General features: G+C 45.0%; 1 protein-coding gene and 2 long non-coding RNA genes across 3 annotated transcripts in view; all 3 read right to left on the reverse strand.

The window, feature by feature from the left end:
• LOC139760144 (uncharacterized) overlaps positions 1-4,930 on the reverse strand; it is a 7,905-nt gene extending 2,975 nt beyond the window's left edge. The window contains exons 1-2 of the long non-coding RNA XR_011715261.1: positions 4,749-4,930; positions 1-4,671 (exon numbers count right to left, since the gene is read on the reverse strand). The exon at positions 1-4,671 is cut by the window's left edge and continues 2,975 nt beyond it. This is a non-coding gene — a long non-coding RNA (uncharacterized lncRNA). The remainder of the gene's footprint in view (positions 4,672-4,748) is intronic.
• Positions 1-26,253, reverse strand: part of heca (hdc homolog, cell cycle regulator) — a 188,422-nt gene that overhangs the window by 135,040 nt on the left and 27,129 nt on the right. The window lies entirely within an intron of this gene.
• Positions 12,897-17,756, reverse strand: LOC139760139 (uncharacterized). Its single transcript, XR_011715260.1, has 2 exons — positions 15,483-17,756; positions 12,897-13,833 (listed from the first exon to the last, which is right to left on the reverse strand). It is a non-coding gene; the product is annotated as an uncharacterized lncRNA (long non-coding RNA).

Consider the following 26,253-nt stretch of genomic DNA (forward strand, 5'->3'; position numbering starts at 1 on the left):
ATACGCAAGAGCGCTGCTTCCCTCCCCAACCCTCCTCCGCCTCTGTCCTACCCTAGCCTCCGCTCCCCAGATGTTCCTCGAACCCCCCGGGGCTGTGGCTGGACGCGAGCAGGTCAAAAACGAGGGAGAGAGGGAGGGGGCGCTGCCGGAGGAGAAGGGTGACCTACACTCCATCTACGTCCCCTCATCTCTCCCTCATTTTACGTTTTTCCCTCCACTTTATTCTTCTGACACACCCCTCTTCTCAATGCATACCCCCCCCCCTTCCCTCCCCTTGATGGAGGCTGGGGCTCGAGTGTGTGTCCCTGGGTTGCAGGTGGGAGTTCCCAGCAGAAGCAGGTTCCTCACATGTTTACACGATTAGCAAGTGAAATTATGATTTTCATTCCCGTAGAGTTTATACGCTGCTGGGGTCGGTCCAGACACATGCTCTCACGCGAGCATAGAGTGGGATAAAGTACACAACGCATACACCCACAACAGAAAGGGTTGGGGGCAAGGCACACGCACCCATGCTCTCGCGCAAGCACTGAGTGAAGGGGAGATGCACAGAACACATGCACCCACATCAGCATGGGTTGGAGGCAAGGAACACGAACCCATGCATCCAGGGGTTGAGGGTGTCCTTCCATTCCCCGTGTTTATATAAGTTTCTCTTAACTATATACATTATCTACCAGCGCAACGTATATATCCCCCTGTTATCTATATTCATGTTCCACTACTTCGTACATATCCCCAAACACACTTCAGTTCCTTCTCGTTATCAAGACTTTCCCCTTCTTTTTATTACCTCATCCGTCACACATTAACTCTCTAACCTAATAATTAATTCTTCCATTAGAATGTTATCTTCCATCTGTTCCGTCCTTACGTCTCTCTCTACTTTCTCACTCCTCCCTTTTCACCCTTCCTCCAACTCCCTCCCGTCTCCTTCCCGCATCCCTGACATTTCTCGAGTTCCCTTCAATAAATTTACAGCCACAGTCCTTGCTCATCACCCCCGACGAAAAGAACCTGAGAGATGCCAAAACATTTTCCGTTAATGAAAATGTTTCTGTAAACATTCACAGGCAGCAAGCAATGTGAAACGTGTAAACAAACATAGTCAAGACGGAAGCACTTGTGTTTGCTGAAGGCACAGGTGAATAAAGATTCATACAACACCTTTCCTCCTCCTCCTTCACTTTTCACAGGTATTCACTCATTCACATTCACGGCCCGCATCCTTGCAAGGGGCTATTCATCACATTTTCTTCCCCGCGAGTTTCCAGACTTAAAACCTTTTCAGACAGACATCTGGCCTCGCAGAAATATATACATCTTTATCATTCTTGAGCTTTCAAGCCTTATATATGAACACTTTTGACCCCTTCATCTCAAAGAGGATTCGCCAATTCCTTAATCAGTGCCAAAGTCACAACACCAACATGGGACTGTCCCGTCCCTATTGTCCCAATCTCAACAGAACACTATACCCCTCAGATCACAAGTCCCAAGATGGAAATATTGTTCAAAGACGACCGCAGTCTCCCATTTCCCCTTAGTTCCCACCCTGGCTCCCTTTTCTAAGACTATTTCCATCAGTAATGAAATTGTTTGTGTTCGTTTCTCGGAAATAATTCCCCCCCCCCCCCAGCAACCATAGACTCTCCCCCACCTTCTAAATGGTTTGGGTTTATGTGTGGTTGCGTCACCAGCGCTGGCTGGCCTCGGGCTAAATTATATTCTAGATGAAAGGAGAATCCTTCATTATCACCGGGTCCTCCGTAATTTCCTGCTGTGGTGGTGGTGGTGGTGATGAAGGTAATGAAGGAGGAGGCGAGGGGAAAGAAAACAAGGTAAAAAGGGAAGGATTAGAGATGAGGGAGGGGGGGGGGGGGAAGGAAGGTATTTCCTGTGATAATGCCAGGAAGTGACAATGATGGTCATTTCCAATTTCGACGGCAAAAGCTTCAGTAATACTTTCAATGCAGTAGATCATAAATACAACCACGGTATCTCATGAATATAATGCAAGTATACACGAGGTATGCGAAGTGGATGTTGGTCGAGTTAAACCTCGCGAGGCAGCTAACCAACCAACCAACCAACCAACCAACCAAGGGCCACCGGACGTAGACTCCTCCCCCGACAGGATTAAAAATACACCTTTGATAAGATAACCCAAAGACCCACACACAAACACATCCTTTGTCGCACCTGCTGACACACACACACACACACACACACACACAGACTCACCTGAGAAAAATACCTAAATATGAAAGTATCGATCAAAGGAGGTGGCTTATGCCTTCCAGGGAGACCTGATATGGACACTCCGGGATGTCGTCTTTCCCTAACAGAGAGGCGCCAGAATCCATGTTAACCTGGAGATAACGGAACGTCTTACGTTGAACCTACTATACAACAGAGACCATTAGATGGGGGTCACATATCCTCCCCTGGCGTGCTGGGTGGGAGACGGACGCCCTTACTAGGGAGCTAACAAGGTCATCCCATGGTTGACGGTGCTAACCATCTCCCGGCCTACTCCTGCAGGATTGGTTGTTGTGTAGGAGCACTTGCCGTTCTGTAACGTTCTTGGTCCACTTCCAGAAGCTGTGGTGCTCCTGGCTGGTGATGTAGAACTACCCAGTTTCTATTCTGAATAGGGTGGTTAGAGGAGAGGGGAAGAAGAAGGTGGGACAAAAGGGAGGGTTTGAAATGGAAGAGAAGACGTGTAGTAGTGTGTGCTGGTGCGTGTTCCTCGATGCATGTGGGAGGATTATCTGGAAAAGTCTTATTCTTGGTGACTTTACACAACCAAGGCAGACTTGGTGTGTGTGTGTGTGTAGTTCTGTTCGAAAGATGTATAAATGAATACCTGGAGAAATACCATCAAACACAAGACGATCAATGAATAAAAAGGAGGAGAGACATGAGGACATGAAAATCTGCTGGGAGGAGGAAGAGAAAGAAGCAGTTGCAAGGAAGGAAGGAAGGAAGGGCTGGGCAGATCAAATGTAGAGGCCGGATAAGACGAACAAACGCACACACACACACACACACACCCACCCAGGCCTTTACGCAACCCAGTGACGTCAGCGCGTAAGTTACGACCGTAAGGCGTGCGTAACAGCTGTCGTGTGTGTGTGTGTGTGTGTGTGTGTTGGGGAGGAGGGAGGGGAGGGTGACGTGACATTGGGAGGAGAGGAGGGGATGTAAGAGGGGTGGGGGCTGCGTTACGCCAACATGATGAGTGTGACGGGCTCCACTAGCAACACTTGACGTTCAATATCACCCACGGTGATGCAGTGTGACGGATGGCCAAGTGTGCGCGTTACAGACATGCTCTACGCTGTGTGTGTGACGTGACGCGACCATGATCTAGGATAATGAGGTGTGTGTGTGTGTGTGTGTAACAGTTGGTGGTGTGGAGCAAGATAATAGTGTACAAGGTGAGCGTTATCTCCTGGTGTGGTGTGGGAGTGGTATGTCCACAGCTGAGCCCCGGGACAGGTGATATGTGTGTGTGTGTGAGGGAGGGATACACACAGAGGGAGACCCAGTTCTTGGGGGCCGGTCACGATGACGTAACAAACAGACTCATAAGAAGTGAATTGCGTTCGTCCCGCATGGGTGGCTTGTCTTGCTAATCCTGGCTTACTCAGAGGTCGGATGGCTTTTTTCTTTTTCTCCTTCACTCACTTGGCTTGAACAGCTCACGGGGTTAGGGGCGGGGGCGGGCGGGGGTGGGTGGGTGACTCACTTCACTGTTGCTCCTGGCCCCCCCTGCACCAATATGCCCTTGAAACTTTTGTTTGCTCGTGATGTTTGTCCACCGCAAAATGTACCGATACGAGAAACAGTTTACAATGTGTGTGGGTGTGTGTGTATTCGTGTGTGTGTTGGTGGGGGATATGTGCGTGTGGGGGTATATGTGTGAGGATGGGTGGGTATGTGTGTGTGCGGGCGGGGTGTGTGTGTGTGTGTACGTGTGATTTGTCATGAAATGGAAAGTTATTCTACGACACGGAGTGGACAATATGGTGGCGAAGGAGAGGGTTAAAAGTGGGAAGAAGAGGGTTAAAATTGGGGAGGAGAATATATCCCCCTCCTCTCCGCTTCCCTCCTCCTCCTCTTGCCAAACTTGGCCCAAATTCCCAGAGGCTTCAATACGTGTTTTGTGGCGGTGGTGTCCACGGGCAGGTCGGCAGCTGCCGCCAGGAATGGCACGTAATTTGCATCCTTTATGTTCTATGGCATTTTACGGTCAGACTCCTCTTTCCCCCCCCCCCCCCCCCCCCCCCCCGCGCTAGGTATGTATATATATACCAAATTCCAATTTCTGATATTTTATTGTCAATAGAAAACGGGAGCACGTCGTTCCCCCAACACTCCAGTAAGGTGAGGTCTGTTTAGCCATCTGGCAACCATTCTCTTTTTTTTTTTTTATCAAAAATTTCATACAATAATTACGGTAACCTTCCTTAAGGGGGTGGGGGATGGGGTAGTGTGTGTGAGATTGTGTTTGAAGAATTACATTTGGTTTCTACGCTCTGGTAATTACCTTACACGGAGAACAAGGCACTTGTGCTGCTGCTGTTCCACGCAGCATGTCTTCCACGATCGAGGGAGGGAGGGACGTTGGTCAGGATGCCTGTTCTAGCGACGCTCAACACCCACCTTAGGTCAGCAGGCACAGACGTCCCTCTTTGACAAGACTGGATTGTGCATGCGCATTAGAAGTCGTAAACACCCACCTTAGGTCAGCAGGCACAGACGTCCCTCTTTGACAAGACTGGATTGTGCATGCGCATTAGGAGTCGTAAGACTATTTGCTTGTTAGCAGTAGCTTACAGAACTATCAATTCTACCCTGATGATGCGATAATCACACGAAAGTGCACTTGGGAACTTATCGCGTTTCATTTCCCCGTGAACCTTTAGGTATATATATATATATATATATATATATATATATATACATACATATATATATATATATACATACATATATATATATATATAATATATATAAGGGATAGTGCGATTTCGAGTCAGCCATGCGTCACTAGACCACGCACAAGTGCATTTCCAGCACCGTAAAATGAAAAAAGTTGGGAGTTTGCTAACGCGAGGGTCAAGCAAGTCAGGCTCACAGTTCTAAGGTATTTAAGTTTTTTTTTTATTTTCTTTACCACGTTTGCGTCAGTGTTATTTATGGCATTTACCAACAAGGCGTTAATACAACTGATAATTCTGGGGACGTGGTTCCACTCGAGGGGTCCAGATGTCGACTCCCTCCCTCTCTGTCGACTCACTCCCTCCTTCCCCCTAACGCCACCATTCTACTTGTGATCATTATTATATTTCAACACCGTGTAGTGGACGAACACCTACTCCTCCTCCCTTTCCAGAGACGAATTTCAACTTCAGCCATCAATCTCCACTCGACCCCCCCCCCCCCTACAGAAAAGACGTCTACCAACCACGGAGCGCGCGTGTTGTGTGTCGTACATAATATGGTGAACAGACTTAATTAATATTGCAGAGAGAGGAGCAGACACCACTACCTCAAACCTCAGAGGCCCAGGGGGGTTTTCAGGAGCCCTAACCCCCACCACTAACGGTGTGGGGTTTCCCATCCTGCATGTGCACAGTAGTGGGGTTTCCCCTCCTATATGTGCACAGTGGTGGGGTTTCCCCTCCTATATGTGCACAGTGGTGGGGTTTCCCCTCCTATATGTGCACAGTAGTGCTTGACATTAAAACCTTAACTCTTCCCTTCCCAGGCCTCGCCACTTACTCCCCTCCCTTAAGGGGCCTCGTTCCCTCCTCCCCTCCCCCAGAGAGGCCTCACTCCCTCCTCCCCTCCCCCAAGAGAGTCCTCACTCCCTCCTTCCCCAGATGGACAACACTTCCTCTCCCCTAAGAGGCCTCACACACACCTTCCCTCCCGCAAGAGGCCTCATCCCCGCCCACTATGGTGTCGCGCCCCCCCATCAGACATATAGCACAGCACACCACCACCGCGCGTCATGGCCCACCAGAAGCAAGTTATCATTTCCCAGGCAGCCATCAAGATCTGTCGAAAAGTCTTATCTACCAGCAGGGGTCGGCGGGAGGACGGAAGATAATAGGGTTCAACCCAATGTGGTGGTTGGCAGGTGGTTACTGTCTGGTCAAAGGTTTGAAGGCGACGAGCATGAACAGCCCCCCCGTCCAGTACGACCCACATCGAGCTACGTTGATCCATGGAAAACCTAAGACAAAGACGTAATATTGAAGACACGTCTAGTATTATAAATACAGTTATAAGCTCGATGGAAAGTTACGAGGAAAAGCGTCACTCGTATCTGTATATATACTTTTTCCAGTCATGTGTGCTGTTTACGCTTGCTTAATTCTTTGGCTAAATCGCCCAATTGGTCAGTAGAGCAATTATCGCTCCCTAAACACTTCGCAATTCCTTACCAAAGCTCTTCCCTCGTGAAAGTTGGCTTGACACAATGTCCTTCAGCTGTCCAGTAATTTCTCTTCAGTAACTATCCTTTTCTACAATTCTCTTTGAAGGCGACCGTCTCTCCACCTGTCGTAGCGGCCATTTGACCTCACCCTTAAAGAACTTAGTTTAAAGGTCCCGTTATCAACATACGTCGCACCACCAACGCTTTATAGGACTTTAAAAATAGGACAATTTAAGCGAGGGTTTTAAATCATACTTCGTCATACCAGGAGCATCGACTTGCGACCGTCGGTTCTTAAGTCTTTTCCGAGGGATCTTTACGACACCAGACGTAGTAGTTAACGACCATCAGACATGTTTTTCATTCTCAACATCACTCCTCTCTTAAAATATACAACCAATCATCACAATTGTTCCCTATGGCATCTCTCTCACTCACACACACACGAACTGTCTGCTATTTGACGCCCGTCATTCATTTCCCTCTCTAAAAGGTTGTTGTTACTGTTGTTGTACTCCCAACATCTGACCTCTTTGAACCTCATTAGCATAGGACGACCTTCCTTACCTGTGCGTGACCCGAGACAGACAGACGGGACTTCCGTGTGCCACACATCCGGGACATGACATTAGGCCCTTATATCCCACTCAGATTCTCATCCTTTTGTTTCTGTATTGCGAAACTAACACATGATGATGTGGAGCAAAATAAGGCAAAATCCTGGCTCATACTGTCCTCTTTAACGTTCCTCATGACTCATGGGGCTTGCGGACTGCCTCCTCATTATCCTCTTCCTATCTGCCTATTCCACGATGTTATAGTGTTCCTATCCTCTGACTGATTTTCCTCTATCCCATGATTAATCTCCATTCCACCACACGTACAGCTTCTATTCCACGATATACCTCTATTCCACACTGTCCTGTTACAATAACATAGGTTACCATCCCATGATGTTATCTTAGGCAACTATCCATGTGTGTTAACCTGTCCTTCCATTCTAATGTTATCCACACACGTTTCCATCCCATATTTATACCTAATAGTGTCATCCGTGTTTTCATCTGCTATTTTCTCAAGACCACGAGTTTCATTTTTTTCATGTCTGACATGTGGCCATGATTCGAATGACACATGGGCATGTTTTCACCTCACGACATGTGGGCCTTTTATGTTTACACTCCTTGACATACTGCACATTTCTCGTAGAAATTCCCTCGTGGCGGGCACCAAAGAGCTGGCAAATATCAAGATAATGTGTCGAGATGTGGGGCCTCTATCTAAACACCAGAGTATATAAGAGTTATAATTTCACAGAGAGAGAGAGAGAGAGAGAGAGAGAGAGAGAGAGAGAGCAAAATAAGCACTTTAGCCACGAGAATACATTGGAGACATCAGAGTTCACGTATTTGAAATATTTTTCTAACGTTGGCAATGATGACCAAGCATACAAACAGCAACGCTAGACAGTTTTGTACTTTCGTTCAAATAAATTTTGAACGAATTCAGACAGACTTTAGGTTCAAGTATACTTTTATATACCTTTTTTCATCATTTCCCGTATTTTCAACATTTGCATCTCCCTTTTAACATCTGCCACCTTCGCCATACCAAAAATATTGTCCACATTTCTCAATATTAATCTCTTACAACCACCATCTACAACCAGCCATTACCATCAACCCTAAAAAAACTAAAAATCACCACAACCCTCATCCCTAATAGCTACACCAAGGCAGAACTTGGCAGAACTTGTTGTGATGGCGGCGACGTGCCTCACCCTTCATTTAGCTGGCACTCCATGCACTCACACCAACCCCCTCGCCTCCATCTGCTCGGTCGACAGCCACACACAAACCCTGACTCATTCGGCAGTTTGTTATACTTAGGGTTTGTCTTGGCCAAAGCCTTCCACAGTTATCTCCGCCCAATCTCCTTGCCCACTCCTCCTCCCCTTGGCAACATCTTGTACCCAACAAGACGCAAGCATGACCCATACCTCCAAGAGTAAACATGTCAGCTTGTCTGTCTCTGTGCATTTTGAGCGCATCCACAGTCTTTTTTCTTGCATGCACGAGTGCGTCCACGGTCTGTGTGCATGTGAGGGGGGAAAATGCGTATGTAGTCAGTGTGCGCGCTTGGGTGTATATGGGTGTGTATGTGTGATTATGTTGTATACATGTATATTGTTCCAAGAGGGTACATTCATGTGTCTGGTTCATGTGTGTATATACCACAGAAAAATATCTATTGGAACGTTTGAAAACATGACTATACCTTTTACACAAGCATAAAATTGTTATCGGCATTGTACAATTACGTGAATTTTTCCAAGTTTATATTTCACAAATGGAGAAAAATGTTACTTCGTATTTTTAGATGAAAAAATATTGTCCGTCAATAACACTAGTACCTTCCTTTTTTCTGTAAATTCAACCCATCAGCTCCCGTTACAACTTTCATAAGTAAATAGAACCTACAAAGATTAAACGTAAAGTTCTAACCTTAGTTTATTTGTGCACTGTAAAAACTTAGGACACTCTTCGAATCGACCTATTAAGGGGGGAACACGTACATCTCGTTTTCTTTAAAGCGTAGAAGTGAACGTGTTGGTTAATGCCTGTGTATAATAAACATGACTCCAGCGTATACACCTTTACTGGTCATGGTTCTTAGTACAACAGAAAGGCAGCAGAGCAAAACGGGAAAATCATGATACATGCTCAGGAAAATCAATAAAGTATTAATACTTATAGAAACGGAATTAGATTTCATATTTATAACTCAATAGCTAATTAAAACAAAGGTAAGAATAAAGTCGATCGATAGATCTTGCAATGCAAAAAAGTTCCTAAGTTCGATCACTTGAAACAAAAGAAAAAAAAACTTGGCAATTGTAGAGATTCCCCTGGTGGCTTCCATCCTCCAAATTCTGCCAAGGTGTTGGATCACCCTAGTAATTCGTTTGGTATTTGGCTCCTTCAACACAAATTCAATTTGCACCTCTATCAAGGCAACTTAAAGGCTCTCTGCTTACCCACAAAGGTATGCTTGAAGTCGTAGGAAAAGGAGTTATGTAACACTTGGCAAAACAAAAGATCTTTGCAACGAATACTATTACATAATGTACATGAAATCCATGAATAATTTTATACGAATATTTCCCATGATATTCGTTAAGAAATGGGTAATAATGAACAAACATTGATCTTGGTTCACCGGTCTTGACACGAATATCTAAATACAAATAATTAATATTCAAATACAATACCTTTACTTATAGTTATAATTAGTAATGAATCTACGTTCTCATACTTGAATGGCAATAGGACCCTAAGAAGCAAGAAAATGTTTTCTCCCTCAGCTATTTCCAGGTGGCTTAACGTCTCGTTTAAAGTGAAGGTGGTGTAGCGATGGTGTGCAGGGCAGGTCGACGTCTGTCATTGCATGTCGCAAGACACGAACAATACTACTCAACCCTCACGTAGATTTTCTACTCCCCACACCTTTATATCTACTCCCTCTCTTTAACATCCTTGCGTTCACCTTTCGATCCCCAACCCACCCTGTCCCTCAGGATTTCACTTTTCTATAAATATTTTTTTTTCCTCCACCTTCTCTGCTCCAAACACCAACCCCTGATGCAAAATTCCTTAAGGAACCTGATCTCCAGTCTTGCCACCATCTACCATCACTATCATCAGTGAATCCCCCAGATATGCTTAAAACAAACCCTTTAAAAGTATTCACAAATGATGCACACTTTAATGTTCTTCACCATCATTCCCTTGGATAACTAAAAAGCCCTTATCAGTTAAAATCGAATATAAAACAGTAAATGTAATATCTAATCTTTGTGTAAATTAACATACTAACAGCATCAGCACTCACCACTACCACCTGCACAGTGTTTTTGTGGTAATAACCAAAAACAAGGATGCAGATCTTTGAGTAATCAAGTGGTTTGCAGACTAACTGGCAACCCTGCCAGGCTCTGGCAGCCAGCCAAGTAAACACAAGACCAGGGATGCCAACATTCCAACAAAATATGAGCTTTTCTAGTCTTCTTCAAGCAGATAGCTGATATTTTGAATGTTACATATGATGTATACACTTTAAAAATTCAAAAGAGCAAGATGTGAATAGTTAGTGATCTTGCTTTTGCTGTCAGTGGAGACAAAGGCTTAATACAGCAATCATCTGGCAACATCTGGTAACAGCTTCAAAGTCACCTTGGGCTCAGTGTTGCCAATGGATCGTGGAAAAAAAGACATCAAAGGTCTCGAATGAATACTGTTAATTACTGGCGAAAACCATACAAAACAAACGTTAAAAAGCATATTCTACATTTAAGTTGCCCATCACGGAAAAGCTCCATGCATAACTGCAAATGATAAAAAAAAAACATTCCACAGCCAAAGTTGGTAGTGGTGTGTAAGCGGTGTCCGAAACCCGCCGTGCACTGCAACCTTGTAACACTGGGAACAGGAAGTAAATACACAGGGCTCGTACACAGGCTCTCTTCACCACACCACTTCTCGTGGAGAAATCCCATCATACATTAGACCGAAATACAACCTTTGTTCTACAAAAAACAGCTACCATTACTGTACTAATGTAAAAAAAAAAAAAAAGTGCATTGAGGATAGCTTAGTTCTGTACACGCAATCCTTTAATCCCGTGAATAATTTACAGACTACCAGCCACCTGGTATTGCAATACCTGCATCATTATCATGCAATAAACATTAATATGACCATCTTTGTACACGGCCCGCATGGGTGAGGCCTTATCAAGGGCCAGTGTTGCCAAAGTTATCAAAACCTGTTCACTGAAGTATTCAAAGTTTGTTCTTTTAGCCTTAAGTGTTCTAATATTTTATTACAATGTTCACATCTAATACCAGACTTTTTGACTCGCACGACAGCCCGTTAGAGATTTGTCACCAATCTGCTCAATACCAAACTGAAAATAGTAAACAGTCTACCTATCTCAATTTTTCTGGTTGGTAGCGCTGAAGAGGCCGGGCCGGTTTTCAAGGTTATATTGCCGAGGGGCTGGCTAATGACGGAGCCCACCATGTACTTGTTTTCTCCATCCAAACTTTCTTCCATTATCTCCAACCACAAATTCTAGACCTAGTTATCATTTAATATTAAAACTTTTTTACTGATGGTGCATCACTAGACAATCATTTCCCAAAGGATGCACATCTATTTTGTCAAGTCATTTAAACCAGTTGAAGGTATTTAAAGAAATCGAGACTAGCTACTAGTAGTTATTAGCTCTATAGAAAACGATTTTTTTATCTAATTACCGTTGTACAAAAGTCTTATAGTATCTAGCCAGGCACAAAAGCCTTATAATATCTAGCCAGAGTAAGGAGGTGGGGTGGCAGATATTGGCAAGGTCCCCCACCTGTTGTTCTGAACCACCTATCTCAACCACGCCCACTACAGGCTAGTCTCAGGCAACGCCTCAATCCACACCCGACAATCACTTTTTTTCCCCAACTCACCCGTCAGCCATCTTTAAACGTATTACTCTCCTCACGAATGTCTTGCACTATCGGTCTCATACACATTCTCAATTCAGCGCCCTCGGGGTAACAGTTTATCATTATGTCTCCGGTTCTTTTTAAAGAAAAGCTGCTCTTCGTGACAGATTACTACAGCAATGCATCCTCTTACCTGGCACTTTAACCTCACGCCAACCAACCATGGCAGAATTGTCACGAGCCATGGCAACGTCAACCGGTGTTGCCATGTTTATACAGGCTTCGAGAATAAACCACATACAAAATCAATAAGTTATCACACGACTTCACCAGCCATTACTACTATAGTTACACCTCCGGGGCGATCTTTTCGTTGTCTCGACCCTGAAGACGTGGCTTTTGGCAGTCTGCCAGCTCCTCCCTCCCCTGACGTATATTACTATTATGGCAATCACAAGACCCACTCAAGCGCGTCGAAGATATATATATATATCCCTAAACAACTTCTGGTATCTTGAGCCGTGTGCCATTCACAGTCTACCTATAATAGTTAATACACAGAGACTGTTCGTCAAAACATTTAATGCGACAGCGTCGATTTACCAGCCTTACTGGATTTAGACAACAGTTATGATGGCCTTGAAAGGTGCTGGTCCCATTACCTTTAACATCTTTGCATTAAATCCTATGATTTCATTTCTTTCACATCAAGCTGCCTGCAACCAATCAAAGCAGGCGATGCGTGTATAGTAAATCAATTTTTATAACTGCTTCCATAATTTAACATTTATCAATTACATTTAAAGTTCCTTAATAATTCAAATTATTCCAAGATTTTAGCCAATATCACTTCTCTCCACGTCTACTCCTACGTCACAAACCTTACCTACAACCGTTAACTGCCCATCTGGCAACATGCCAACCTGTGGAATAAAACTGCCAAGAAAAGTTTGCAAAATACTTTCTTTTATTGCCTTGTTCGTCGCACTGACAGGGAAATCCTCGTTAGGAACGTCCTCTCAGTCGCTTACAACACTATTTAACAAGCAAATGTTCTACAAGTTTACCAATACAGTTAACTTTCTACCAAACCCGCAAGGGAATTTATACCGACATGTTAACTAGGTGAACATAATACTATTTAAATTACTTGTGTAAAACCAACACTCGAGCAATCTGTACATCGAGCTTTAGTGTGTCAAGCTATACAATATAAATAACTAGAAATAACCAGAGAGAAACTCACACGCTCAAGTAACGGAACAAACGTTAACATTCGTTTATCCAGTCACACGAGGGGGGGGGGGGGACCACCTTTCTAACTGGCTAGTCACTAGGTTCTCTAAAAATTGCAATTCAATTTAGACATTACTACCAATGTCTTTAACATGTACTTATTTATCTAACAGACTAAAGATATTACCCAAAACATACGTTCCATTGCTCACGTCGGTGCTTATTGCAACATACTGCATGCAATAGTGAACAAAAGCCCGTTTCTCTGCAACAAATTCACAGAATGTGATGAATAATAATCAAGGACTACATACAAAGGGTATTTAAAACAAGTCCACGCTGGCGCAGCGAGCCAACCATGGTCACTATTGATTAACCTGTTAAGTCTATGATCAGAGAGATCGAGGTACACTCCTAGAATGCTTCGAATTCCGCACATGTGTGTTCATCACATTAAGGGTTCAAAGCCCATGTGTCTGTCCATCCAGAACTGGTCGAAACCCTCACGCGAGCCTCTCCAAAGCTATTGTCTCGCCCAACCTCTCGGTTCGACTACCCAGCTTTCCCTCAGTGTGGATCAATCCTCAAGTTAATGTAACATCTGGCTACATGGTCCTGCTATGAGTGATACCTGTGACAAAAGATACTAGAAAACATATGAAATTAACTGGTATACAGTGATTATGCAGCAACAGCTTTCCCATAACATAACGAGTCTTAAATCGGGCTAACCCTTCATGGGACCTAGAATAACCATCGTATCGTTAGCTAGCGATACTCTCGTTAACATCTGGAAGAAAATGCCCCAAATCAAAATATAAACCATGCTCCTCACAAAAAAGAGTGAGCGGCTTCAATCAATAGTTATGGCAGTCTTTCCCCAACTCTCCTCCAATGACATCCAAGTTCCCATCATAACTCCTGAAAATCAAGAAAAAAAATTGTATGATCCACCCCACCGTCACTACCACCAGAAAGTATGCACTTAACCTGGATTTCACCTGAAATTTTTAGTACTGAAAAGTCAAAACAAAAGGCTATTAGGACAAATCATTATCAAATAAGGCTATTAGACAAATTATATAGCTCAAGTCTTACTAAACAGCTATCTGTCCGTTACATCCGGCTTTCATGCATTCACACACAAAGATAGGGACAGTCAAACTAAATGTTAACTTCTTAAACAAGGTAGAAGAGATTTACCACCAAGTCCAATACTATGCAGCTGTACTATGAATCCTTGGCATTACAATGTCTTGGCTTCAGCTCAACTGTAGCTAAAAATATTAAATGGAACCAACTTAAAAATACTTTAAAGTGAAAGTAATCTGTGAAATCTAAAGGGAATTCTAAGCCAACTAGACCGTTCCATATGGACGTCACTAGCCATTTACCCTAAAACCCCACCAAGTTCCTTTGCATTACAAAATATCCGCATTCTGTCATGCACAGTTTTCCTATTACGTGAGGCTATTTCTGAACGAGGAATTACCCCCACTTGGTTGGAAGAGGTAGGGGGTTGGGGGGGGTTTGGGGGTGACGCCCAGACCAAAATGGCTGCTGAGGCTCACATTCTAGAAGAGGCAGCGCCCCTCAGTTGCCAAGTACAGGAATAAATATACTTAGAGAACAACGGTTAAATTATACCATTTCGGGTAGATTAACACTCATACATTATACCCTGACGTAACAGATCATGATGTATGCTCTGATGTTGAAAAGAAAAGCTACCATATGGATGGATACGAGGCAACCAAGTTGTGTAGTCCGGTTAAAGGCATGGAACATTCTCGCATACACTAAATATAAAAAAAAATAAAGGTAAAAGGTTGACAATTTTCCACTGTTTAATGAAAGTCAACTCGAGAGAAAAGTAATCCTCGTACTGAATATGTACTTTGATGTTGATAATAAACAAGAGCCACTGCACTCAACTACGCAGTTATTTCCAGAAGCGACTGCACTGCCTCCAGAATACACCTAAACTCAGGAATTATGAAAAGTAACACCATAAAGCGATAATAGCGATAGAATTTTCTAGTTACGAATGAAGATGTATTACCGCAATATGTTCTTTAAAGTTCCTCCCACCTTCGACAAAACTAGATGCAAGGATTTAATCATTACACGTTATAGATTACACTAAATATATCTATACAATGCATTGATATATTACACAACTATAAAAGTAATAAAGGCTCTTCGGCAGCCACACCCTGACGGGTCTGCGCTGGCCACGTAGCCAACCTGCGCAGTCCCGAACAAAGAAGCACCACACAAAATAACATCTCTTACCTCTATTCCTTCCAATTTCGGTTTCAAACGCCCTTCCCAAGTTAGCTCAAATACTTGGACGTCCTGTAGCACCATGGTCGACCAAAATGAAGTAGAATCTTTGCAGGAAACGAAGGTAGATGGAAGCGCTGGTCGGCCCCGCTCGCACCAGTCGCCCTGGCTGTAGTGTGAGAGGCGATCAGCTGTTTCCCGCGACGTCACACACCCACGACCCAGTTTAGCAAGTGTGGACACGTTCGGATGCGTGCAAGCTTGGCTTTACTTCCTCACCAGTCGCGTTTCGCAGCCGAGTGAGGGCGCTGTTTATGCAACGCATGCGTGCTTAGATACACTATAAGTTGTGGCAGAAAACAGAGTTTTATAATTACAATCCTCTAATCACAAGAGCGATGAACATTTCAACTCTAAAAAAAATACGTCAACGCTTTCGGACAGGCGAAGTAAAAGTAGCTTCCCATTGGCTATCTCCCGTACTTCGTTCCTCTTTTGTTTATTACATGGTGGAAGCTGATTGGTCGACAGAAAAAGTAAAAGTATTCCCTGCTCTCGCTGTGTGTATTCTTTTTTTCCCCTCCATTTTTCGTCATAGATGTTGGGTGGAATTTTGATATGAGAAAGACTGAAAGCATAGACCCGGTGGAGGCTCCGTAAACCATTTTTTTTAGGAGAGCCAAATTTCTAGAAGCATGGACTTGGGGAGGTTATCAAGAGGAAGGGAGCGAGCAAGACTTCGGTCACGTCGACAGGTTTCTGTTGACATGGTGACTGTCACATCTTGCAGCTGCCCGTCGCAACATGATGAAACTCTTCATTTCTTGTTTACTTTATATTTCTATACTCCCCCTCGCTGTGATAGTATTCTCAAAATATATAACTTATGGTCTGAGGGAGAAATATACTAACACTGTAGAGGAACACAGACAGCACACACACACAATATGGGGCCCCACGAGTGTAAAACTCCCTCCCCGTGCAGTACAAATACGTAATTTCACAATCGGTTGACTCCTGTAGGGCGCAATTACGTAAATAAAGCTGTCAACTTCATCATTTACATATGCAAATGGTCTACAATATTCAAACAAAAACGCCCCTAGCTATGAAACAGGTCTGGGGCTACTAAAACGGGAAATAACGCCCACTTACCATTTTTTGGCTAATTTGGCAGTTATGAAACCACTTGTCATACCGTTAACGTCACCTGATTCATTGTAGCGATTATCTGATGACAGACGAATACCAGCGAAAACTGTAATCATGAATCACTCGCTAACGATCGGACGATTAATTGGCTGTGCAATTACTGTGGGCGGCTAATTAATCTGGAGCGGCTGTCATCTAATCCTCGGATGCTGATTGGTCAAGCTATTCCGAGTGTTGGGGTCACAGGTCTGAAAAGGTAGTTCCCTCGTCACGCTCGCTCGCTCGCTCGCTCGTTCAGACTGAAATTTTGGCCTAACGAGATACTATATTGTTAGGTTATTCGAATTCTTGAGGTGGTTGAGCATTTTACAGAAAGATATTCTTGTGTAAGGATTTATATATCTATTGGAAAATGTACCAGTGACATCACGATGAGGTTATGAAGTTATACAGCTTTTATTTGTACCTTTGTAGTTGCTCATAAAGTGGTTTTAGGCCTTATTTCCTAGCGGGGTTGTGAACATGGGGGAGGAGGAGGAGGAGGAAGAGGATGAGGGGCGTCAAAGGCAGTGTGTGTGTGTGTGTGTGTGTGTGTGTGTGTGCACGCAGGGAGGCCTCCCTCTGCCTGACTCTGATGTTCCCAACTATTGATCACACAGCCAGGCTGGCGGCCTGCCTGCCGCTCTACGTGCTGTGTTTGCCGCATTTCTTCCATTGTTTCTGCTATCTCCTGCATCGTGCGGGGGGGGGGGGGGAGTAGGCGTGCTTTATCCAAGTCTCATCACAAGGGAATCATTCTTTATATACATTATTTCTCCGGCTCTTTTTAATGTCCCTAATTCTACCCTTCCTCTCGACTCCTGAGCCTTTCTTTTCTTTTCTACCTTTACTTCTTTCTCTTTACTTCTTTCTCTGCTTGCAGATCAATAGGGATTTCTTTGTTAGGACATTGTTGATGACAACTACTCTTGGCTCTATTTCCTCATTATAACAGTAAACTTTTAAAATTGTTTTGTTTCCCTTTCCTTTTACCCTTCCGCTTTCCCCTGGCCACTTCCGTGTCCATGCCCCGCTGTCCTTTTCCGCCGCTGCGTCATTCCTCTGAAATGACCACTACATCATCATCCCCCCCCCCCCAAGCTCTTCCCCACACCCCCCTCCCTCCCTCCCTCCCTCTCCTCCCATCCCAAGCCGCCATCCGTACCGCTCACTCTCCCACACCGATGACTCCACACACACACACCATCTCTTCACATGGACACACTACATTTGTATCTTTCCTCACACCACTCACGACGTCCGAGGTTGGCTGGCCTCTTGCCGATCAACATGTTTACTGTTTGTGTTGTATGTATTCTTCTGTACCTATCGCCTCCCCTTTAATGTATTTACAAGTACATATTTGTAATTCAGGGTTTCAACTACCACTGAAATTATTCTTTCTAATGTTTTCATCGAAATAAAGTCTTATGTACAATTGAATTATTCAAGAAGTGTCCTTCGTAGTCACCAATATATGACACAAAATGAAATCTCTGGTGTGTCTGATTTCCACACCACTCTACATATAGTCTGTCCACCTCAAGTTTATCATATTCTAATTAATTTCAATCCTACTTCATCTTTGGTCGTTTACAGCTTTGTATCATTTACCAATCGCAAACGTATTCCTCCATACTTATCCTTTTGTTTTTCATTGAAACCATTTCACGTTCAACCTATCATCTACATGACACCCTTCATCAACTCATTCCTTCCCACCTCATGTGTCTAAGAGGGTCATCAACTCTCAATGTCCTCCCATCATCACTATCATTATTATCATCTTCCTTTCCATCCCATCTACAGCGATACTGCCACTCAAATTTCCTTTGTAGTTTCCCTTCGAGCCATCAACTCAAAAGATTTCCATCATCTCCTCCAAACCCCCGCTGATACATGGCTCATCATTGTGTGTTCCGTTTCCCAATGTAGTCATTTTCTGATTAGTCACCTTCTGTCGTTCTCTCTCCCTCCCTCTCCCCTTTCACTCTTCTCCTCCTCCTCCTCTTCTTCCCTCTACCCATGGTTTTCTTATCTTAATTCCTACCCTTCCCTCCTCTCGTGTCACCCCCAAAGAGGTCTACTTTCTCCCAACCGCAAAAAATGTTTATCTCACAAGTCCTTCTAGTCCTCCTCTCCCCATATTTCCGTCTCATCTCCCCAGTTCTTTCCCATTTGGCCGCTACTTTCCAGCCCAGCACCCCAGATCACCATCCCAGTAGGTCTACGCTTCTCCCCAGGCCAGTACCCCAATAGGTCTCAGCTCCTCACCCAGACCAGCACCCCAGTAAATCTCCGTTCTTCCCCTAGGCCAGCACCCCAGTAGGTTCTCCGCCCCTCCCCAGCCTTCCAGCGGCAGCAGGCCTGAAAGGTCTCACTATCTCCCTTCACTTCCAGCACAAAAACGATAAAGCTCCTCCCCAGCACCATCTCTTCATAAGGCTCTTCTCCACCACCATCCCTCTCTAAGGCTTCTTCTCCCCCAACATCCCTCTCTGAGGCTTCTTCTCCCCCAACATCCCTCTCTTTGAAGCTTCTCCCCAACAGCATCTCTTCATAAGTCTCCTCCCCACCACACCACCATTCCTCTATAAGGCTCCTCCCTACCATCACCTCTTCATAAGACTCCTTCCCCACTACACAGCTACATCTTCCTTATAAGACTCCTTCCCAACCACCATCTCGCCATAAGACTCTTTCCCGACCACACCACAATCACGTTCTCTACCAACAGTGTCCAGAGTGTAATGTAGCCTGACCCTCTTTGTATTACTGTGAATGCTAACAGCTTGCCTAGTGCTAGTATATTCTGTAACTGTAGCCCAACATGTAATGTATCTTTGACCTCTCACACTGCTGTCAGTGTTTACGAGTTAACGACCGTACGCTACACAGTGTATTGCTCCAAATAAACACCTCAGTGTACGTGATTTGTGTACATACGTTTATTCGTATGTAAACAAGATGTTCGGTATGACATATGTCAAACATGCTCTGTATGACACATATATTGTTACCTATGTTGCTGTCACCATGACTCACTATCCTGTAACTATATATCATGTAATGATGTGTCGTAGACCTCCCTCCCTACCCCCATGATGGGAGGGAGATCCCCATGATGGGGTCCCGGGGCCCCACCTGTCACCCTCTTATGTCCATGTACTGTACCCCTCCCCTCCCCCACACTGGACGCCCCATACAGGCCTCCACCTACCGCTAGACATGTGCCCCTCACCCATACCCTCACTGGAATACTATGTCTATGTATATCTAGACCATAAATATCTTACTAAAACCATACACAACTGTCTCTACAAGGTCTCCTCCCCACCACCTTCTCTTCATAAGGCTTTCTCCACCACACCATTGTCTCACTGTGAGGCTCCTCCCCACCACTATCTTTCTATCAGACTCCTTGCCATCACCATCCCTTTATAAGGCTCTTGCCCCAACACACCATCATAGGCTCTTGCCCCAACACACCATCATAGGCTCTTGCCCCAACACACCATCATCTTTCCTTGAGACTCTATCCACACCACACCACCATCTCTCCTCCCCACAGAGCTCCTCCCTCCCCCACCATCTCTCCATAAGGCTCCTCTTCTACCCTCCCCACAACCTTCCTCCCCCCCCCCCAACCCCCCTTACTTCTGGAGCATAATCTCCGCTTAACGGGCGAGGGTGGGGGTGTGGGGGGAGGGGGGGAGGAAATGGGACTTCCAACGTCATAGTGATAAGGCGAGCGATAAGATTCGGATAAGATGTTATCTTTCTTCTACTTTACATCGAACTACTTAAGTTGAAGTACCAACCTTTAAGTCATATATATATATATATATATATATATATATATATATATATATATATATATATATATATATATATATATAACTTTCAAAGACCTTTTCATCGAGGCGACCTACTTATTCTTTTTTTTTTTTCTTTTTTTGCTGCGTGTTTCTGAAGACTGCCCAAGTCTGGAGATGAGGACGAGGCAGAAAAGTTCCAAAACTATATCCCGCTCTGATTAATATCGACACAGCCGCAGCCTCTACACTGCCACAAAGACAAGATTTGATGTAATATCCACAAAAGACGAACAGTTTTTCTTCCTCTAAGCTGCTGAGTTGCCAAACATGGACACTGATGACTTCCATATATATATATATATATATATATATATATATATATATATATATATATATATATATATATATATATATATAATATATATATATATATATATATATATAAACACTAACTCGTTCGCTGTTTCTCACTTTCATGATGTAGCGCCGGGAACAGAAAAAGAAAGGCCTCATTCGCTCACACTCAAGTCTCTAGCTTTACATGCTCTGTTTTAGTCTACTGACAACACATAGCTCCTACTTTACCACTTCACTTCAGTTCACTCTATCCCGTGCATGCCTTTCACCCTCCTGCATGTCCAGGCCACGATCATTCAAAATCTTTTTCACTCCATCCTTCCACCTCTAATTTGGTCTCCCAGTTCTCCTTGTTCCCTCCACTTCTAACACATATATCCTCTTTGTCAATATTTCCTCACTCATTCTCTGCATGCGACCAATCCATTTCAATACACCCTCTTCTGCTCTCTCAACCACACTCTTTTTATTACCACACATCTCTCTTACCCTTTCATTACTCGATTAAACCACCTCACACCATATACTGTCCTCAAAACATTTAATTTCCCACACATCCACCCTCATCCGTACACACACAAGTTTCTCAAGTTATATACTCCACATCCCGCCTCCCGCGCCACACACCACAGCTCTCCTGCCACACCCCATAGCTCCCCCGCCACACACCAAAGCTCCCTTGCTTGCCACACACCACAGCTCCCCCCCGCCACACATCATGGATGAGGGTTCGATAAGGTTTGCCAACATCACCCGTGTCTGTGTCAGTGATCTATCTATCTATCTATCTATATATATTTTTTTTTTTTTGTCGGTCTCCCGCGTTTGCGAGGTAGCGCAAGGAAACAGACGAAAGAAATAGCCCAACCCACCCCCATACACATGTATATACATACGTCCACACACGCAAATATACATACCTACACAGCTTTACATGGTTTACCCCAGACGCTTCACATGCCCCGATTCAATCCACTGACAGCACGTCAACCCCGGTATACCACATCGCTCCAATTCACTCTATTCCTTGCCCTCCTTTCACCCTCCTGCATGTTCAGGCCCCGATCACACAAAATCTTTTTAACTCCATCTTTCCACCTCCAATTTGGTCTCCCTCTTCTCCTCGTTCCCTCCACCTCCGACACATATATCCTCTTGGTCAATCTTTCCTCACTCTATCTATCTATCTATCTATATATATATATATATATATATATATATATATATATATATATATATATTTATTTATTTATTATTTATTTTGCTTTGTCGCTGTCTCCCGCGTTTGCGAGGTAGCGCAAGGAAACAGACGAAAGAAATGGCCCAACCCACCCCCATACACATTTATATACACACACGTCCACACACGCAAATATACATACCTATACATCTCAATGTACACATATATATATATATATATATATATACACACAGACACATACATATATACCCATGCACACAATTCACACTGCCTTTATTCATTCCCATCGCCACCTCGCCACACATGGATATATATATATATATATATATATATATATATATATATATATATATATATATATATATATATAGTATGGTATGTGGGAATTGGATGGAGGGTCAGGTTACAAGGAAGATTGGACGTGAGAAGCCGTGAGGATTGGTCTGTCCGTCAGGGCTGTTTGTGATGACGCGCTTAATCAGCCTGGAGGAGGGAAGTGTGGTGGTAACACCACTTCAGAGACGTTTTTTTAAGTGTGGGTGGGGTCGTCGTGCTGACTCCTCAAAATGAAGGGCCATGTAGTCGTCAGACCACAGCACTTTTTTTTTTTTTAAAGTGGTAAGTGCCTCTCTTAAGTGCCTCTTTCAGGTACTTAAATGACCTAGATCACCAGGAGGAAGCAGCCTAACTGTGGAACGCAACCACTTTAATCCAACGATATTCAGAGAGGATACAATCACCCCCCCACCCAACCCCCAGGACCTCCTGTAACTAATCACCCCCCCCACCCCAAGGACCCCCTGTAACCAGTCTCCAATCCACACTCTGCTTCCCTATCTAATCTAATCACAGCTTCTAGCTAGAAAACAGAGAGAGAGAGAGAGAGAGAGAGAGAGAGAGAGAGAGAGAGAGAGAGAGAGAGAGAGAGAGAGAGGCGACTTGGTACAATCTCACAGGTGTGTCCAATCATCAGTGTGGTGGGTCTGTCTCTCACGCCCCCCCCCCCTCTCCCCCGCCCCCCAACTTGCTGCCCTTTGCGCACATCCTGCCGTCTCATGGTACGGTGGGCACCGCGCATGGCAACACACTCCCTCGGGCGTGTGAGGGAAGGGGGGGGAGGGGAAGCAGTTGAGGGGGAAGTGGTTGACGGGGAGGGGAAGCTGTTGAAGAGGAGGAGAGAGGCGTTTAAGGGGGAGGGGTAGCTGTTATGGGGAAGAGAGGCCTTAAAGGGGGAGGGGGAAAGTTTGAGGAGGGAGGGGAGGCATTTGAAGGGCAGGGGAGGCGGTGGAAGGGGGAGTGGAGGATATGCTGTTGAGGAGGTACAGGAAGCATTTTAAGGGGGAAATGAAGCACTTGTCGGGGGAAGGGGAGGTGGTTGAAGGGGCGAAGGAGGTGGTTCAGGGGTAAGGAAGACGACTACAACACACAGAAAGGCCAAGAACTAAATATAAACAAAAAAAAAAACTATATATATTAAGGGGTAACTTCATAAGAATACATAAGAAATAATACAACTAACTCCTGATGTTTAATCTGACAAAGCCGTGTGTGTGTGTGTGTGTGTGTGTGTGTGTGTGTGTGTGACGGGTCCAGGATGTGTGTGACAGGTTCAAAATGTGTGACGACACTAGATGTGACGGGTTCAGTGTGTGTGACGGGCTTAGGCTGATTGTGACGGCCTCAGGGTCTATGACGGCTCTTCCCCCTTCATACTTAGCAGGAACGTGTCGAGATGAAGGTGATTAGGCCAATCTCATTTTACGACTGAAATGCATATATATATATATATATATATATATATATATATAGAGAGAGAGAGAGAGAGAGAGAGAGAGAGAGAGAGAGAGAGAGAGAGAAATAGGAGTATTGCGCAACAAATCCTTCGGTTAATCACACGGGATCTAAAAATAACATTAATCCTCTGCCCTTAAAAAGAAGGTCCCGTTACGTCGGCGGGCAGGGGAGGTGGCGGAGAGGAGGAGGAGGAGGAGAGCCCTCCCGATGGCAACACTGTCATGGCGCGTGCTCGGGACCCACTCACGTCCTCCATGACCCTTTAACCTGATATGTGGCCGTAATGCAGGCACACAGCCATGACGCCTTGTTCGCCTGTAACCCTAGCATTACACCACGACCCAGGGATAGGGTACTGATAAGGAGAACGGCATTAAGTAAGCGGGATCTAAAGCGAGAAAAAATCTGGTTCCGTCATCAACCAACTAAACAAAACAAACCTCCGGCGATGTTGGCACGCCTGATGCTTTCGTAAAACCCGATTGTTCCACGTGAAAAATAGCCGCATTTTAAAGCAAGTCTATCACCAGCGAACACATTTTTATCTTATGCTTTACCCACGACGCTGCCAGGCACGAAGATAAATGGATAAACTAGTATATGTCGAGGAACGCGAGCGATGTCATGTTGGTACTACTGCCAGGTGCTGACCTCTGAGTGGGGGGTAGACAGTGCTAACAAACGGGAGGCTCAGCTGTGTGTTCTCGTCTTGGGAGGGAAACCCATAAAACAGGAACATTAAGAAGAGCTTTGATGTCGCAATGGGGTTTATGCCGGTGCTGCAGCGTTGGCAGGCCTGTGTGCCTCCCCCCAGACCTGCTGCAGCCCAAGCCATATGGACGTGTGTGTGTGTGTGTGTGTGTGTGTGTGTAATGGTCATATTTGCTTGTGCTTGCACCCATAAGGCCGTATTTCGTTTCCAAACAATAGCATGCCCTAGCATGTACGTGTGTGTGTGTGTGTGTGTGTGTGTGTGTGTGTGTGTGCCTTCCAGCACATCGTCGAGGCTTCCACATGCACCCGCGTGCGTGCATGTGTCTGTGCAGGCATCGATCACGGGGGCCTGGCCAGGCCGGCGGCGGGCTCAGGCGCACGTAACCACTGCGGGCCCTCCTCTATTGATTCCTCCACTAACCATCAAGTATATTTATCTGCTGGTGGCCTCAAGGACCTCCGTATGTTGGAGTGTCTGTGTTCCCCCAGGCCTTCACTTGACACTAGCGAGTTCCCGACACTCACGCAGACACTAAAACACGTTCCCTCCACCTTCACAGACACCGATGAGTTCCCGACACTCACACAGACACGTTCCCTCCACCCTCACAGACACCGATGAGTTCCCGACATTCACACAGACACTAAAACACGTTCCCTCCACCCCTCACTGAAACTGGTGAGTTCCCGACACTCATACAGACACGTTCCCTCCACCCTCACAGACACCGATGAGTTCCCGACACTCACACAGACACGCTCACTCCACCCTCACAGACACTGGCGAATCCCCGGCTCTCACACACACACACACACACTCCCGTTCCCTCCGCCCTCACAGACACTGTTAACTCCCTCTGCCTTCACAGACGCCGGCAAGTCTCCCCTGCCTTCACAGACAGTGGGAAGCCACCCTCCCACCCATCCCCCGCCCCTGTCCACACAGACACAAGCATGCGAACGCAGAACATGGTAGCAAGGGACATTACAGCTAGAGATAAGGCGATAACATGATCCTGTTCCATCCCGCCCTCTCCACTTCCCCCGTCTTCTTTGATATGCTGATAAGCTCGACCAAGAAGCGTGTGTGTGTGTGTGTGTGTGTGTGTGTGTGTAGAGAGAGAGAGAGAGAGAGAGAGAGAGAGAGAGAGAGAGAGAGAGAGAGAGAGAGAGAGAGAGAGAGAGAGAATGGGAGCCGGTACACGAGGCCATATTGCAAGAGTATATATATATATATATATATATATATATATATATATATATATATATATATATATATATATATATATATATACAGGTACAGTAGGGGTGAGGGTCAAGTCAATTGGGAGGTGAGTTTGAATGGAGAAAAACTGGAGGAAGTGAAGTGTTTTAGATATCTGGGAGTGGATCTGTCAGCGGATGGAACCATGGAAGCGGAAGTGGATCATAGGGTGGGGGAGGGGGCGAAAATTTTGGGAGCCTTGAAAAATGTGTGGAAGTCGAGAACATTATCTCGGAAAGCAAAAATGGGTATGTTTGAGGGAATAGTGGTTCCAACAATGCTGTATGGTTGCGAGGCGTGGGCTATGGATAGAGATGTGCGCAGGAGGATGGATGTGCTGGAAATGAGATGTTTGAGGACAATGTGTGGTGTGAGGTGGTTTGATCGAGTAAGTAACGTAAGGGTAAGAGAGATGTGTGGAAATAAAAAGAGCGTGGTTGA

This window comes from Panulirus ornatus, chromosome 3 (genome assembly GCF_036320965.1).
Source record: "Panulirus ornatus isolate Po-2019 chromosome 3, ASM3632096v1, whole genome shotgun sequence".
Taxonomy (NCBI): Eukaryota; Metazoa; Arthropoda; class Malacostraca; order Decapoda; family Palinuridae; genus Panulirus; species Panulirus ornatus.